Raw genomic sequence first — 19,413 nt, 5'->3', positions numbered from 1 at the left:
TGACAGATTGCACCTCCCCACTGTAAATGCGGGAAAGAGAAAAAAAAATGGAGATCTTCATTGTTCCTGCAGAGATCCATCCCCTGCCCCTCCCCCCACCCCGCTGTACACTCAAACTGCGTATTAACATTAATTTTCATCATTACTGAGAAAAAATCCAGTTATGATTTTGGTGCACGAACAGTTATCGAACATAACCTCGAACAGCCGAATTTTTCTCAAATTGTTCGTGTTCGCCGAACGGCTCGAACACCGCCCAAAACAGTTCGAATTTGAGATTGGCGAACAGTTCGAGTAGAACAACGCTCATCTCTAGTCTTGATTTCACATCACCTGTTTTACATGCTATATATGCTGCTTCCAAGTTGGTTTCTTGGGATTCTGGACTATGCATTCCTACAAGGGAGAATGCTATGAATTGCATTTCATTATTATTATAGCGCCATTAATTCCACGGCGCTTTACATGTTTAAAAGGGGTATACATAACAAACAACAAGTACAATAATTTGAACAAAACCGAGTCAGCGACTGGTACAGGAGGAGAGAGGACCCTGCCTGCGAGGGCTTACAATCTACAAGGGATGGGTGAGGATACAGTAGATGAAGGTAGATCTGTCCGTGTAGCGGTATGGTGGAGCGAGGATTACTGCAGATGGAAGAGGTGGGTCTTCAGGTTCCTTTGGAAGATTTCCACGGTAGGCAAGAGTCTAATGTGTTGGGGTAGAGTGTTCCAGAGTAGGGGGGATGCACGGGAGAAATCTTGAATGCGATTGTGGGAAGAGGAGATCAGAGGGAAGTAGAGAAGGAGATCTTGTGAGGTATTTTCCCGGAAAACGAAAACGAGGACACAGATGTATGGAGAAGACAGGTTGTGGATGGCTTTATATGCCATGGTTAGGGTTTTGAACTGGAGTCTCTGGGCAATGGGGAGCCAGTGAAGGGATTGACAGAGGAGAGGCCGGGGAATAGCAGGGGGACAGGTGGAATAGTCAGGCAGCAGATTTTAGGATAGATTGCAGGGGTGCGAGAGTGTTAGAAGGGAGACCACAGAGCAGGAGGTTGCAAAAGTCGAGTCGAGAGATGATGAGGGCGTGCACTAGTGATTTTACAGATTCATGGTTGAGGAATGTGCGGGAGATATTTTTGAGTTGGAGTCAGCAGGAAGTGGAAAGGGCTTGAATCTGACGTTTAAAGGAGAGATCAGAGTCAAGGGTTAACCCGAGTCAGCGAGCTTGCGAGACTGAGGAGAGTGGACAGCCACTGACTTTGATTGATAGGTCAGATGGGGGGTGTGGCAAAACCACTCGCTCAGCCGCTTCCAGAAGTAGACTCAGGAACCCGGGTTTTCTCTGCAGGCTTTATTACAAGGCATAAAGCTCTGCACTCCAGCAAAATAAACACGGCCTTACTGGCAAAATGAAAAAACAAAAGAATAAACAATAGCAGAGTCCATATGAGTATGGGATTCGGTCACACAGTGTAGCATCGGCGTCTCTGCCCCCTGCCAGGCAGAGACGCCGTCCCACTCACCTCCTCGCTCCCCGTGCTCCCCGCTCTGCGTTCACCAGCGCTCCTCTTCCTGCTGTCGGCGCGCGCAGCTCCCCGGGCACTGTGCTTAGTGCGCGCGCTCCCTCCCTCTTAAAGGGGCCGCGCGCGCCATCCTAAGGAGTCCCCGGCCAATTGCCAAGGGTCCTCCCATATATAAGTCACCAGCTCCAAAATGGAGGTGCCCGAGCAAAAGTTGCTGCACAGTGTTCCTGACCTCTGTTTCATCACTCAGGTCCCGCTGCTAGCCTGACTACCAGTCTTGCCCGCCAGCCTGTTACCTGCCTGTTATCTGCCTGTTACCTGCCATGCCTGCAGCCCGCTCACCTGGGAGCACTTGCCTGTTGCCTGCCTGTTACCTGCCGTACCTGCCTGTCCGCTCACCTGGGAGCACTTGCCTGTTGCCTGCCTGTTACCTGCCGTGCCTGCCAGCCCGCTCACCTGGGAGCACTTGCCTGTGACCTGCCTGTTACCTGCTTGTCACTTGCCGTGACCACCAAGAGACTCCTGAAGTCACTTTCCGTGACCACCTGCCAGCCCACCTAGAGACTCCTGCCGTCACTTGCCGTGACCACCTAGAGACTCCTGCCGTCACTTGCCTTGACCACCTGCCAGCCCACTTAGAGACTCCTGCCGTCACTTGCCATGTCTACCTGATAGCCTACCTGGAGGCTTCTGCTCGCCAGCCTGCCTGCTGTGCCTACCTGCTATTCCTTTCAGTCCCTGCCATCTGTACCGTGGGAGTCACCTGCTCCCTTACAAGGTCATCCCCAGAGTAGCACCTGGTCCCTCCGCTCGGTCCCTCTCTGGTCACGGAGTCGTTAGCCGCCGTACAACCAGGGTCGGTCCGGGTTGATACTTAGTTACACCCCTCTGGGTCCCTCCTTGCACCGTAGCACAGAGGTTCCACCTCCCGGATCCGTAACAAACAGGTTGTAGTCCCTGCCTTCAGCTCTGTCCTGAGCTGAAGGTCTCCCAGTCTGGAGACCTTGCCTCTCCAAACCACAACACAGGAAAAAAAACAGGACTGAACATTTAAACCTTGCTCAGCCACACCCTGAGGTGGAGGTATGGGGAATGACTTCCCCCCCATCTCTATGTCATTCCCATAAAACCACACCCTTTAAAAGAGTTAACCCCCAGCATATAACATGCTGGCAGAAAGTTTATTGGTTCAGTTCACACAGGCTAGCAATCTGCGTGACACATACCTCCCCTCATATATCATACCAGTCACATATTCCTCCCCTCTGCCCAAAGCCAGGGGTTTGAGCACCTTCAGACACCAAGCAGGGAATTCTGGAGAGGGCATCAATATTAGCGTGTAACTTCCTGGGTCTATGCTCCACGTGAAAATTAAAGTCTTGGAGACCTAAGAACCGCCTAGTTACTCGGGCATTCTTACCCTTCGTTTGCCTCAACCATCTCAAAGGGGCATCATAGAATCATAGAATCATAGAATGGTAGAGTTGGAAGGGACCTCCTGGGTCATCTGGTCCAACCCCCTGCTCAAAGCAGGATTCACTAGATCATCTCAGACAGATGTCTGTCCAGCCTCTGTTTGAAGACGTCCATTGAAGGGGAACTCACCACCTCTCGTGGCAGCCTGTTCCACTCATTAATCACCCTAACTGTCAAAAAGTTTTTTCTAATATCTAATCTGTGTCTCCTCCCATTTAGTTTCATCCCGTTGCTTCTAGTCTTTCCCTGTGCAAATGAGAATAAAGATGATCCTTCTACAATGTGACAGCCCTTGACATATTTGTAGACAGCTATTAAGTCTCCTCTCAGTCTTCTTTTTTGCAAGCTAAACATTCCCAAATCCTGCAACCGTTCCTCATAGGACATGGTTTGCAGACCAGTCACCATTCTGGTCGCTCTTCTCTGAACTTGCTCCAGTTTGTCTATGTCTTTTTTAAAATGTGGTGCCCAAAACTGTACACAGTATTCCAGATGAGGTCTGACCAAAGAGGAGTAAAGACCGATAATGACTTCACGTGATCTAGACTGTATGCTTCTGTTAATACATCCCAGAATTGTATTTGCCTTTTTTGCTGCTGCATCACACTGTTGACTCATGTTCAGTCTATGATTTATTAGTATACCTAAGTCTCTTTCACATGTACTGTTGCTTAGCTCTATTCCTCCCATTCTGTATATGCTTTTTTCATTTTTATTGCCCAGATGTAATACTTTGCATTTTTCCCTGTTAAAAACCATTCTGTTGGTTGCTGCCCACTGCTCCAGTTTATTTAGGTCTTTTGAATCCTCTCTCTCTCTTCTCTAGTATTAGCTATCCCTCCTAGCTTTGTGTCATCAGCAAATTTAATCAGTTTACCCTCAATTCCTTCATCTAAATCATTGATAAAGATGTTGAACAATACAGGTCCCAGGACGGAGCCCTGTGGTACCCCACTTGAGACATTCATCCAGCTGGATGTGAAGCCATTTACAATCACCCTTTGAGTCCGATCACTAAGCCAGTTATGAATCCACCTAACAGTTGCCTGGTCCATTGCATACTTGGTCATTTTTTCAATAAGGATGGTGTGAGATACTTTGTCAAATGCTTTGCTGAAGTCAATATATACTATATCTACAGCATTTCCCTGATCCACCCAGTCAGTGATTCTGTCATAGAAGGAAATTAAGTTAGTCTGACATGACTTGTTAGTTACAAACCCATGCTGACTCTGGTTAATCACTTCATTCTTATCCATGTACTTACATACATGTTGTTTAATAATTTGTTCAAAGATCTTTCCTGGTATAGAAGTCAGACTCACCGGCCTATAGTTCCCTGGGTCCACCTTCTTCCCCTTTTTGAAGATAGGAACAACATTTGCTCTTCTCCAGTCTTCTGGGACTTCTCCTGTTCTCCAAGAATTTTCAAAGATTATGGAGAGTGGTTCTAAAATTTCTTCTACGATCTCCTTCAGTACTCTGGGGTGTAATTCATCTGGACCTGGAGACTTGAACTCATTTATGTTAGCTAAATATTCCCTCACAATCTTTCTGTTTACAGATAACTTGGATTCCTCTATTCCTTTAAAAGGACAGTGAAGATCAGTTGATGTTACATTTTCTTTCTGAGAGAAAACAGATGCAAAATAGGAATTAAAAAGTTCGGCCTTCTCAACATCCTCTCTTACCATTTCTCCATTTTCGTCCTGTAAAAATCCTATAGCATCTTTGACTTTTCTTTTACTTTTGACATACCCCCAAAATCCTTTTTTATTGCTTTTGACATCTCTTGCAAGCCTTAATTCATTGTCAGCTTTAGCTAACCTGATACGTGCCCTGCATGATCTGCAGACTGCATTATAATCTTCTTTAGATATGCCTCCCTCTTTCCATTTAATAAACATTTCTTTCTTTCTTTTTAGCATGTGTTTAAGTTCTGTGTTCATCCATCCTGGTTTCCTTAAATGCTTCCCATTCTTCCTACTTTTCGGGATTGTTAACGATTGTGCTTTGAGAATCTCATTTTTAAAAATTTCCCATCCTTCCTGGACATTTTTGTCCTTAAGGACATCCAGCCATTGGATCCCTCCTATTCTCTTTCTGAGTCTCTTAAAATCTGCCTTTCTAAAATCTAACCTTGAAGTTTGAGTCTTCACATGTCTTCCTCCTCTAGTTATCCAAAATTCTATAATAGCATGATCGCTGCCTCCTAGGGTCCCAGCCACCTTTACCTCCTCAACCATTTCCTCCCTGTTTATAAGAATTAGATCCAAAGTAGCAGATCCCCTTGTTTTCTCCCCTACCTTTTGGAAGATAAAGTTGTCAGCAAGAGAGGATAAGAATTTGCTTGACCTGTTAGTTTTACTTGAGAGAGATTCCCAACAAATGTCTGGATAGTTGAAATCTCCCATGACCACTACGTCGTATTTTTTGGAGAACTTGGTCATTTGATACATAAAGAGTTCATCCATATCTTCAGATTGCCCAGGTGGCCTGTAGTAAATGCCTACAATGGTGTCCTTTCCGTTGTTCTCTCCTTGTATTCTTACCCAAACAGTTTCCACAGAACTCCCAGTCTCTGAAGCTTCAATGTCTGTGCAGATATACGCTTTTCTAACATACAATGCAACACCTCCTCCTCGTTTATCAAGTCTGTTTCTTGCAAATAAGTTGTATCCTTTTAGCCTTTTATTCCAATCATGTGTATCGTCCCACCAAGTTTCAGTGATTCCAATGACATCATATTCCTTTTCCTGCATTAGTAGTTCCAATTCTCCTTGTTTGTTGCCCATGCTTTGTGCATTTGTATAAAAACATTTTAGTTTGTGATTGGTTTCTCTTCCTCCCATATTTTTATTATTTAAATTGTTTTGTCTTTGTTCTTCCTTTCCACTTCCAGTAGCAGAGATCTCAATAGTATTTGTCAGCTGTATTGCTTTTTCTGGCCTTTTGCTTCCCTTCCCACATTGTTCTAGTTTAAAGCTCTTCTGATGAGTGTAGCAAGGCGACTTCCAAATACATATTTTCCAGTCTTCGTAAGGTGCACCCCATCTCTAGCAAGTAGTCCATCGTATAGGTAATTCATTCCGTGATCCAGAAATCCAAATCCTTGTTGACGGCACCATCGACGTAGCCAGTTGTTCACCTGTAGAATCTTATTCCACCTCATTGTTCCATGGCCATCCACTGGGAGGATGGATGAGAAGACCACCTGCGCTCCCAATTCTTTCACTTTCTTGCCTAAGTCTTCAAAGTCACTGCAGATGGTTTCCAGGTCCTTTCTTGCGGTGTCATTTGTCCCCACATGTATTAGCAGGAATGGGTAGTGATCTGTAGGTCTGAAGAGTCTTGATATCCTGTCAGACACATCTTTAATTTTTGCTCCTGGAAGACAGCACATTTCTCTTGAGGTTATGTCTGGTCTGCAGATAGCGGCCTCTGTTCCTCTTAACAGGGAATCCCCCATGACCACCACTCTCCGTTTTTTCTTCACAACATTCTTCTTTCTCCATCCAGGAGGATTCTGAGGGCTTACAAGGTTATTCATTGCTGGCAAAGTCTTATTTTGCTGTATTTCTTCATGGTTCTCCTGCGTGAGAGCCTGGTACTGGTTCCTGAGCAGTATGGGTGCTGACTGCCTCTCGATCCTCCTGCTTCTGTGGGTCACATGCTTCCATTCCTCTGTTTCGTCAGGTGCAGTTCGAATTTCTTCTCTTTCTGAATCATGAAGAGATAATTCTGCTCTGTCTAAGAACTCTTCACCTTCCTTAATGATTTTCAAGGTAGTTAACCTCTCTTCTAGATTTCGCAACTTTTCCTCCAACAGGGACACAAGCTTGCATTTCTGGCATGTGAAGTTTGGCTTTTCCACTGGCAAGTCTGTGAACATGTAGCAGGATATGCAGCTCACCAAATGGCTCCTGGACTCTTCCATGTTCTTATTGTTAATGTTCTGAAAACAGTGAAAAAAGCTTAAAAAAAAAGCTCCAAAATGCGGCGCGCGGTTTACCGATGTCCTCTTTTCAGCTCCAACAGCCAAAATCCAGTGTTCTTTGAGCTCGCGGAGACTCTTCACTTACCCCAAAATGCAGTGGGAATATGCAAATTATCTCCTCAGGACTCCTCCCCTGGTTTACCGATGTCCTCTTTTCAGCTCCAACAGCCAAAATCCAGTGTTCTTTGAGCTCGCGGGCATGATCTGACACCAATTTAAACTTTCTGCCAAGTAGGTAATATCTTACCGTGTTTATGGCCCATTTTATGGCTAAGCATTCTTTCTCCACAATGGCAGAATTTTTCTCGCAGGACGAGAGCTTCCAGCTCATATACAGGATGGGATGCTCTTCCCCATTTATCTCCTGCGACAGCACAGCTCCTAGGCCAACTTCTGAGTCATCTGTCTGGAGCACAAACTCTTTAGTAAATTCTGGTGCGACCAGGACCCGCTGCTTAAAGAGTGCCAACTTCAGCTATTGGAACACCATCAAGTTTCAACTGTCCATTTCGCCATCGTTGATTTTGTGCCTTTCAGAAGGTCCGTCAGTGGTGCAGCAATCATGGCAAAATTTGCGATAAACCGCCAGTAATATCCCACGATTCCAAGAAACTCTCTCACCTGCTTCGTGGAGATCAGTTGCGGCCAGTTCTGAATTGCCTCGATCTTATTGACCTGTGGCTTAATTTTCCCTCTCCCAACGACGTAGCCTAAGTACTTGGTCTCCTCCTTCAGCCTCCTCCTTCCCAATGGCACATTTTCTCTGATTCATTGTAAATCCTGCCTTCCTTAGAGCATCCAGAATTGCCTGTACCTTTGGCAAATGACAAGCCCAGTCTGGGCTAAAGACGACAATGTCATCAAGGTAGGCTGCGGCATACTTCTTATGTGGGCCGAAGATCCGATCCATGGCCCTCTGGAAGGTGACTGGTGCCCCCTGCAGTCCGAAAGGCATTTGGGTGTACTGGAAGCACCCATCAGGTGTTGAGAAACCTGTTTTCTCCTTGGCCCTCTGGGACATGCCACAGAGGAAAGGCATTAAATTTGCATCGTGGGCACAAAGCAATACAGACACATCTGAGTCATCTACAGTATGTAGCGAGTGTATCGTGTTCGTGACATTTTTCAATATATCCAGTATATTAAATTACTCTAAATACTTTTAGGCTGTGTGCCCACTATGCGTTTTTTAAGCGTTTCCGCAGCTGTTGAAGGTCTGCCATGTTCCCCAATGATAATCCGCATGTGCTGTTCACATGCTGCGGAAATTTCCGCTGCGGATTATCATTGCGGAAAAATCCGCAGCACCACCAATTATTTTGCAGAATCGCTGCGTTTTTGCCACCATTGACTTGCATTGGACCGCATGACATTCGCATCACTGCATCTGCACATGCGGATATCATGCGGATATCATGCGGTTCAATGTGCGGATGGTACCCAGGTTTGGAGAAGAGGAGACTCGCGATGGTCTAAAAAGGACCTGCGGTGACGTCATTTTGTCATGTGACGGGCCATGCAATCGCTGACGTTAGACACCGGGGGCCATGAGAAGGTAAGTATAATATTTATTTTTATTTTTTATCGTTCTTTTACCGTCACACTATATAAATCCATGCCGTTTGCATGGATTTATATAGTGTGACCAAGTTGTCAAGCACTTTCCAAGTGATGCTAAAATCGCTTGGAAAGCGCATGACAACCCGCATGCGGAAATACATGTGAAAAACGCTTCACTTCCGCTTGTTCCTGGCAGGAAAAATGCATGTAAAATCCGCATGCATTTTTTCTGCCAGGGAGATGCAGAAACGAAAAATTCAGAGCATTTCTGCATCGTAGGCACATAGCCTTATTGTTCTTTAATTGAGAAGAAATGTTCTGCATCTTTTATCTGTGTGCATTCCACAATCTGTGAAGTTTAACTTAAAACAATAAGGATTTCAGTATGAGGGAAATCAGTCCATCCTTGGGAAAATAACAAAACCAAACTATGTCTGGCACACAGTAAATAAGATTCTAAGTTGTCACTGACATTCTCCTAAGATGAAGCAAATACTTTACATATTTTGGACTATTCTTTAGTATATCAAATATTTTCTCCATGCTCAAAAAGTCTGCCAGATGTAGACATTTCTTTATCTGCATGCCACTGTGAGGCATTCCAGAGTAGTTTCTGCACAGAGGCAGAGATGCCAAGCTATCTAGTCATTTTAGTAATACAAAAGAAATGAGCTGTCTAAAGTTCTAGGATGGAGGGCATAAAAACTGGTAGCACTACCCAGCCAGAAACTGAGAATAAAGGAATAGAAACAAGGCAGAGTTCTGTGCATGGAAATTGCAAGGAGTGCCCAGGCTTTAACCCCTTTAAAGCCCATGACGTACTAATACGCGTCTGTGCCCTGGGACTTAAGAGCTTGACCCATATTAGTACGTCATCGCGATCGCGTGCGCACACAGGCTGTGGGGGCACGGTCACCGCCGGGTGTCAGCTGATTGTCACAGCTGACACCCGGTACTATGTGCAGACCGCACCGCTCCTGGCACATTAACCCCCGCAATGCGGCGATCGAAGTCGGTCGCAGCATTGCTGTGGCTAAGGGGAGGTGATCGGTATACTCACCTCCTCTTCCGGCCTCCAGCGCTGTCGGGTGTTGCCATGATTACCCGATGTCGTCATGACAACATCCGTGTCACCAGACAGCAGGAAGATTGTTTGGTCATGCGCAGTGCATGACCAAACAGTCTTCTCACTGTGCATCGCTGACTGCAAGCATAGCACAGGGATGGTGCAATTGAAAGGTTTTTGTACAAACTGCCTATGATAACAGTATATTTTTAAAAAATAAAACACTCAAACTGCACTCAAAATGCATGTTCCAAATTATTATGCACAGCAGAGTTTTCAACCTTTTCATTTGAATAAAGAACAAAAAAATTGTCATTTTTGAAATTATAAGCATTAGCAGGTTATTACAAACTGAAATCAAACAGTTTTCAACTCAAAACTTTATTCTAGGTGATGTTACATTTGCACATAGGACCCCTTGTTCGAAAGGAGCTTCTGAACTCTCTCGTCCATTGAATTTGTCAGGTTTTGGATGGTTTCTGCTTCAATTGTTTTGCATGGGGACAGAATACCCTCCCAGAGCTGTTGCTTAGATGTGAACTGCCTCCCGCCATCATAGACACTCCTTTTGATGATGCTCCAGAGGTTCTCAATGGGGTTGAGGTCAGGGGAGCATGGGGGCCACACCATAAGTTTGTCCACTTTTAAGCCCATAGCAGCCAGAGATGCAGATGTGTTATGTGCAGCATGAGACAGTGCATTATTATGCACAAAAATGATCTTGCTGCGGAATACACGGTTCTTCTTCTTGAACCATGGCAGGAAGTGCTGTTTGAGAAACTCCACATACATTATGGAGTTCATCTTTACCCCTTCAGGGATTTTAAAGGGGCCGACAATCTCTCTCCCCATGATTCCAGCCCAAAACATTACTCCACCTCCTTGTTGGCGCCGTAGCCGTGTTTGCATGGGGTGTCCATCAACCAGCCATCCTCCACTCCATCCATCTGGACCATCGAGCGTTGCATGGCACTCATCGGTCAGCAAAACAGTTTTGAAGTCAGTCTTCATGTATTGTTTGGCCCACTAGAGCCGTCTCTGCTTGTGTGCAGTGGATAGAGGAGGTCGACAGGATGGCTTACGCACAGCTGCATACCTCTGAAGGACCCTGCATCTTGTTGTTCGGGGGACGTTGGAGGCACCAGCAGCTTCAAAAACTTGTCTGCTGCTATGAAAAGGCTTTTTTGCCGCTGCTCTTTTAACCTGACGTAATTGCCTGTAGGAAAGAGTCCTCAATTTTCCCTTATCAGCACGCACACGTGTGTACTGTGAATCAGCTACTTACTTCTTGATTGTGCGATGATCACGATGAAGTGTCTTGGCAATGTTGAATGTAGTCATGCCTTGACCTAAACACTCCACAATTTGTTGCTTCTCAGCAGCCGACACATCCTTTTTCTTTCCCATTTTGGCAGAAAATGTAGGCTGCTTAATAATGTGGGACAGCCTTCTTAAGTAGTCTTGCCTTTCATTGGACACACCTGCCAAACTTATTAGCACAGGTGTCTGCAATTGCTTACAGTGATATAAAGAGCCCTGACACACATCACCATCAATGAGTTTAACTGACAAACAAAAAAATTCTTACCTTATCCCTCATGAACACTTTTTGCATAATAATTTGGAACACAGTGTATTATTATGAAAAAAAAAAAAAAAAAACAATAAAAGTACACATATTTGGTATCTCCACGTCCGGAATGACCTGACCTATAAAACTGTCCCACTAGTTAACCCCTTCAGTGAACACGGTAAAAAATAAAAATAAAAAAACAATGCAAAAAACAATGCTTTATCATCATACAGCCAAACAAAAAATGGAATAACACGCGATCAAAAAGACGAATATAAATAAAAATGGTACCGCTGAAAACGTCATCTTGTCCCACAAAAAACAAGCTGCCATAAAGCTCCATCATATGAAAAATCAAAAAGTTGTAGCTCTCAGAATAAAGCGATGCAAAAAATATTTTTTTCGATAAAATAGCTTTTATTGTGTAAAAGCGCCAAATCATAGAAAAACGATATAAATGTGGTACCGCTGTAAACGTACTGACCCGAAGAATAAAGCTACCTTATCAATTTTATCACACACGGAGTAGAATAAAAAAAATTTAAAATAAAAACAATTCCTGAATTGTTTTTTTTTTTTTTTATTCTGCCTCCCAAAAGCTGTAACAGAAAGCGATCAAAACATGTCACGTGCCTGAAAATGGCACCAATAAAAACGTCAACTCATCCCACAAAAAACAAGCCATCACATGACTCTGTCGGCCAAAATATAGAAAAATTATAGCTCTCAAAATATGGCGATGCAAAAACTAGATTTTACTAAATATGTGTCTCTTAGTGTTTGACAGCTGTCAATCATAAAAACCCGATATCAATCTGGTATCTCTGTATTCGCACCGTCCCGAAGAATAAGGTCATCTAATCACTTATACCGCTCTAGGAACGGCGTAAAAAATAAAAGCTAGGGCTGGGGTTGGGGTTGGGGTTAGGGTTGTGCTAATGTTAGGGTTGGGGTCAGGGTTTGGCTAGGGTAGGGTTAGGGTTGGGGTTAGGGTTGCTTTTTTTTTCAAAAGTAAAAAAAAGAAATAAAAAAGGTGACGATATGGCTACTTGAGTTGGCATCTGGTGCTCGGGTATGCATTGAGTATCGCGGGTGCTCGAGTCTCCGCCCCATATGCTTCGCGGCCAAAAAGCCTCACGGGGATTGCCTGCCATGCACGAGTGATCTCCGCATGTTTTTTTTGGGGTGTCTAATAACCGTCAAACATGCGGGCGGGGACTCGAGCATTTTACTTGAGCACCCGTTATACATGGTGCATACCTGAATAACCGATGCAAACTCAAGTAGCGAGCACTTGCGCTCAAGACTAATGACAACTTATTCAATATGATGACCTAATGTTATCAAATTCTGTGTCGTACCTCTGGGTTCAAAATGTTCACTATACCCCTTGAAAAAATCCTTGAGGAGTGTAGTTTCCAAAATGGGGTCACTTGTGGGGGGTTTCAACTATTTAGGCACATCAGGGGCTCTCCAAACACGACATGGCGTCCGCTCTCGATTCCAGACGATTTTCCCTCCTGAACTCTGCCGTGCGCCCAAACACTGTATTTTCCTCACATATGGGGTATTGGCGTACTCAGGAGACATTGCACAAAAGTTTTTGGGGTCCATTTTCTCCTCTTACCCTTGTGAAAATAAAAAAATTTGGGCTAAAACATCATTTTTGTGGAAAAAGTTAGATTTTCTTATTTTCACGGCTCCATGTTATAAACTTCTGTAAAGGACTTGGGGGTTCAAGGTGCTCACCACACATCTAGATAAGTTCCCTGAGGGGTCTAGTTTCCAAAATGGTGTCACTTGTGGGGGGTTTCCACTGTTTAGGCACATCAGGGGCACATCCTCTAATTATTCAACCAAATTTTCCATTCAAAAAGTCAAATGGCGCTCCTTCCCTTCCGAACCCTGCCGTGCGCCCAAACAGTGGTTTTCCCCCACATATGGAGTATCTGCTTACTCAGGAGAAATTGCACAACAAACTGCATGGTGCAATTTCTCCTGTTACCCTTATGAAAATGCAAAAGTGGGGGCTGAAATACATTTATGTGGGAAAAATGTGAAAATTTTATTTTTACGGCTCAATGTTATAAACTTCTGTAAAGCACCTGGGGGTTCAAGGTGCTCACCACACATCTAGATAAGTTCCCTGAGGGGTCTAGTTTCCAAAATGGTGTCACTTGTGGGGGGGTTTCCACTGTTTAGGCACATCAGGGGCTCCCCAAATGCATCATGGCATCCGCTAATTATTCAAGCAAATTTTACATTCAAAAAGTCAAATGGCGCTCCTTCCCTTCCAAACCCTGCTGTGCGCTCAAACAGAGGTTTTCCCCCACATATTGGGTATCTATTTACTCAGGAGAAATTGCACAACAAACTGCATGGTGCAATTTCTCCTGTTACCCTTATGAAAATGAAAAAGAGGGGGCTGAAAAACATTTATGTGGGAAAAATGTGAAAATTTTATTTTTACGGCTCAATGTTATAAACTTCTGTGAAGCACCTGGGGGTTCAAGGTGCTCACCACACATCTAGATAAGTTCCCTGAGGGGTCTGGTTTCCAAAATGGTGTCACTTGTGGGAGTTTCCACTGTTTAGGCACATCAGGGGCTCCCCAAATGCATCATGGCATCCGCTAATTATTCAAGCAAATTTTACATTCAAAAAGTCAAATGGCGCTCCATCCCTTCCGAACCCTGCCGTGCGCCCAAACAGTGGTTTTACCCCACATATGGGGTATCTGCTTACTCAGGAGAAATTGCACAACAAATTTTTCAGTCCATTTTTTCCTGTTACCCCTGCAAAAATAAAAAAAATTGGGTCTAAAATAACATTTTTGTGAAAAAAGTTAAATGTTCATTTTTTTCTTCCACATTCAAAAAATTCCTGTGAAGAACCTGAAGGGTTAATAAAGTTTTTGAATGTGGTTTTGAGCACATTGAGGGGTGCAGTTTTTAGAATGGTGTCACTTGAGTATTTTCTGTCATAAGGACCCCTCAAAGTGACTTTAAATATGATGTGGTCCCTAAAAAAAATGGTTTTGTAAATTTTATTGGAAAAATGAGAAATCGCTGGTCAACTTTTAACCCTTTTAGCTTCCCAATAAAAAAAAAATTTGGTTCCAAAATTGTGCTGATGTAAAGTAGACATGTGGGAAATGTTATTTTTTAACTATTTTGTGTGACATATCTCTCTAATTTAAGGGCATAAAAATTCAAATTTTGAAAATTGCAACATTTTTAACATTTTCACCAAATTTCCATTTTTTTCACAAATAAACGCAAGTGATATCGAAGAAATGTTACCATTATCATGAATTACAATATGTCATGAAAAAACATTCTCAGAATCAGGGGGATCCGTTGAAGCTTTCTAGAGTAATTACATCATAAATTGACAGTGGTCAAAATTGTAAAAATTGGCCTGGTCATTAACGTGCAAACCACCTTGGGTTGTAAAGGGGTTAATATCTTAAAGCTGTATGCTTGAAGTCATCCGAACTAAGAAAGGAAATTTTCCCTCCCAATCCCGAATATTGATTGACTGGATCAACATTCAGAACAAGAATTTTACACATTTACAGAAGTATGTATATTTTTGTCTTCTGAAAACCATTGATGGTGCCAACTATGACTAACTCATGAGGTAGGCTGATCTACAGATAGACTGTTTCATGGTAAAGAAAGCTTGTCTCCTATGCAGAGTGGATTTTTTTCCTCCTGAGGTAATGCCCCTTGAATTTTGGTGATTGGCGCAATCCATTTTTAACTAATAAAGATTATTCTTGTAAAATTAAAGACTATTTCAAACTGTGCACAATTTTTGTGTATTGCTCTTTTGCTTTCTAATTGCAATGTTAAGCAAATTTTTAAACAGCCATCATGAAAAATTGTCTACCATTTTGCTGCTGCAAGGTTTCTGTAAGTCCTTTATCTAGCTGAGTGAGCTCCAAGAATCATACAAATCTGTCCTGTTGGCTTTCTTTCCTCTCCCCTTCCATCACTCAGCGTTAGGACTCATTTAGATGTCAGTTATTCACATACAAGTTCTATCCATGGTTTTCATAGATAAAACTTGTGCTCATTATATTTTATGTGCCTTCTAACTTGATTGTGTATTTTTGCAGACCGAGTAGTCCGGACCAAAACACACAGACATGTCCAATTTTAGATCCAAATCATGGATCAAATTCTCCAATGGTAGTTTATGGTTCCGTGAAAAAATAAGACAGCACTTGGGCCATAGATGTGGAAAAAGATGTACCACCACACATCCAAAACTTATACATTGATCTATTGCGGCTGTGCAAAAAATGTCCAAAACTGAGTACGAGGTTCTTAGCTTAACATCCTGATTAGACTGTATAAATCCCACTGCCACGTCAAGGTGAACACCTCGGTGGGTCCCTGACATTAAAGGTGCAGTGCCATGCTAGCAAGCCATGTTAAACGAAGAACCTCGTGCTTAGTTTTGTAAACATAAGGTATGTATTACAGGGAGGAACATTCACACAATAGAAATATCATAAACTTGGATCAGGCTGGAATTGGGCTAAACAGGGATTCTATTTATGTATTGATATCTCTTCGAACTGTCTCTATAATGGGTGTTCAACTGCATTAGCAGCACCTGAAAATTTTGGATATAGGCAATGAAGATTTCTACAATAGCAGCAGTTTTTTTTAAAGAATGAGGATACAAAATTCAAAATATATAAAATTGTTACAAATTATTTTATAGTATAATGACTCAAGATAATTTCAAAGTAAAACATATACATGATTACATATTTGTAAATTAGAAGTTGAAGCAACAACCAAAGTTTAGGTTTTATAGAGATATTGGCATTGTGTTTAGTAATAACTGGAAGTGCAGTCGTATTTGTTTACCTTAAAACCATGACTTTTACATTCCATTCTGCAATAACTTGTCAAAACAGTTTGTACTGATTTTGTCACAATATTCACTCTAATGTTGCAGTCTGACCTAAATCTTAATCACAAGGCAAAGTCAGAAAAATAGTGAAATAATTCCAGGGTTCTTGAATTACAATTTTAGATCAACATACATTGCCATACAGATTTGTGAAATCAGTTCAAGGGCTCTATTTTACATTTTAACTCTGATTCTACACAATTACTGATAGTTCACCAGAGGATTACAGACGTTTGAATGGTAGCCCAAAACAGTCAGCAGAAGCAGGATCCAAGTTGCCACTCAGCAAATATACAAAGCACCGAATTGGCAGGGTTCTGGCTAATCAGTCAATTAATCAGTTAATGTTTAAAGCTTCCATTTGAAGCAAACAAACACACTTTCAACTTTGTTTAAATGGATTTATTTAGAAAACAATGTGTAATAGGGATCTCTTTGTTCTTGGTGCACTCCATGGTGGCAATAAAAATAATTAGAGATACAGACAAAAAAGAAGAGACTTTAAACTTATAAAAACTTCATTTTTAGAATAAATGCTATATTCAATTACAACTTTACATCACAGCTCCCTATAGAGGAAGGATATACAACCTATTGTGGTCCGAGGGCCACAGCGTCAGATCTTTCCTAGCGACCTTACTTATACTTAAAGGGCTTATCTGGGATATTTATATATTTTTTCAGAGTCTAACATGTAGAAATATAACAGTCTGTAATGTACTGTTTTTTTTTTTAACCGTGTTCGGCTCGATCTTGAGCCATGGCGACTTGATGGAAGAACACTCTGTAGGAAGATTGATCTTGTGCAACCCTAGATATATTCACCAGGGTCTTCTCTGCAGTTATCTTGATAGTATCAAGCCATCGGGTCGCTGGTCTTTCTCTTTGCCTTGTTCCTTCTGTTCTTCTGACTATGATGTCCTTCTCCAGAGATTGCTCTCTTTGTATAATGTGTCCAAAGTTGGCAAGTAATAGGTTGGTTATCCTTGCTTTGAGTGAAATGTCTGGCTTGATCTGTTAAAAAATGTAATTGTTTTTCCTTCTTGCCATCCATGGAATTGATAACATCCTTCTCCAGCATCACATTTTGTAGGGGTCGATTTTTCTTCTCTGTTATTTCATCATCATCCAGGTTTCTCATCCATAAAGTGGCACGTAAAAGTTTGGGCACCCCTGGTCAAAATTACTGGTATTGTGAACAGTTAAGCAAGTTGAAGATGAAATGATCTCTAAAAGGCCTAAAGTTAAAGATGACACATTTCCTTAGTATTTTAGGCAAAAAAAATATATATTGTCTTTTTTTTTTTTCATTTTAAAAATTGAAAAAAAAAAAGGTAAATGGGCCAATGCAAAAGTCTGAGCACCCTTGGGGATTTGTGTGCTCAGTTAACTTTGACTAAGCTTTCAAACCTTAATTGACCTGTTAGGGTTATGGCTATTTCACAATCATCATTAGGGAAGGCCACGTGATGCAAATTTCCCAGCTTTTTAAAAAAACAGCCTCCTCTAACCTTGTGGCAAAAAACAGCAGCTATGGGTTCTTCTATGCAGCTGCCCAGCACTCTGAAAATTAAGGAGAAGGTTATAAGAAGATCGCAAAGCATTTTCAAGTTGCCCTTTACTCAGTTCAAAATGTAATTAAATGGCAGTTAACAAGAACAGTGCAGGCCAAGAGACGATCTGGAAGACCAAGCAGAATTTCAGTGAGAGCTGCTCGTAGGATTGCTAGAGCGACAAATCAGAACCCGCGCTGGAATGCAAAAGACCTTCAAAAAGATTTAGCAGACTCTGGAGTTGTGGTACATTGTTCTACTGCTGAGAGACACCTGTACAAATATGGCCTTCATGGAAGAGTCATCAGAAGAAAACCTCTCCTGAGTCCTCATCATAAAATTCAGTGTCAGAAGGTTGCAAAAGAACATCTAAACAAGCCTGATGCATTTTGGACCGATAAGGTTAAAATAGAACTCTTTGGCCACAATGATCAGAGGTATGTAGGTAGAAAAACGGGAATAGAATTTCAAGAAAAAACATCTCTGCAACCATTAAGTGTGAGAGTGGATCAATCATGCTTTGGGGTCGTGTTGCATGGGGAACATTTCACATGGGGCATGGGGAACATTTCACAGGTAGAGGGAAGAATGGATTTAATGAATGTTCAACAAATTCTTGATGCAAACATAACACCATCTGTAAAAAAACTAAAGTTAACAAGAGGATGGCTTCTACAAATTGATAATGATCATATACACATGTCAAAATCCACAATAGACTACCTCAAGAGGTGCAAGCTGAAGGTTTTACATGGCCCTAACAGTCCCCTGATCTGAACATTATTGAAAATCTGTGGTTAGACCTCAAAATAGCAGTGCATGCAAGACGACTCAGGAATCTCACAGAACTAGAAGAATTTTCCAAGAAAGAATGGTTGAAAATCCCTCATTCAAGAATTGAAAGATTCTTGGCTGGCTAAAATAACCATTTACAAGCTGTGATACTTTTCAAAAGCGGGTGCTACTAGGTACTAACCATGCAGAGTGCCCAAACTTTTGCATTGGCCCATTTTAGTTTTTGTAATTTTTTTTTGCCTAAAGTACAGAGGAAATATGTTATCTTTAACTTTAGGCCTTCTAGAGATCCTTTCATCTTTTCATCTTCTACTTACTTAATTGTTCCCAATAACAATAATTTTGACCAGGGGTGCCCAAACTTTTAAAGGCCACTGAATAATACCACAGAAAGAAACAAACTATGTAAGAGCTGTGCCTTCATCACCAGCGAAATGATCGTCGATTTGAAGACCTTGTTCAGTGACTTCATTGTTCATTTGCTCATAGCTATTATCCTATTGAATTCCGGTGTCTTCGCTGCATCTTGAGAAGAAAGCCTAAACAGAACATGTGCCAGGGCTTAAATGCTTCATCATTTGTGAAACACGCATTGGGTGTTCGGTGGGTGAGCTCGTTATTAAGCATATTATGTTTTCATGCTTTTTTTGGACTTTGTAGCGATATTTCCGGCATCTCTGCATGGTGTCCTTTTCTGCCTTCATACTGCCTTTTTTCTGCAAGTCCAGCCTTCCTGTAAATAGCTTCAGCTTATAAATTTAATCGAAATGGTGACAGGATGTAGCCTTTTCTGATGTCTCACCCTGCTTTGAACCATTCCGTGTTCCGGTGGGACTGTTGCTTTTTGGTCGATGTAAAGGTTCCTAATGAAGCTGATCAGATGGTTTAGCAAACCCATATCCTTTATGGTATTCCAAAGTTTCTGGTGA

Source organism: Phyllobates terribilis, unplaced genomic scaffold, assembly GCF_046119375.1.
Source record: "Phyllobates terribilis strain yellow unplaced genomic scaffold, ASM4611937v1 Scaffold_4__5_contigs__length_816908805, whole genome shotgun sequence".
Lineage (NCBI taxonomy): Eukaryota > Metazoa > Chordata > Amphibia > Anura > Dendrobatidae > Phyllobates > Phyllobates terribilis.
Note: the sequence above shows the minus strand (reverse complement) of the source record.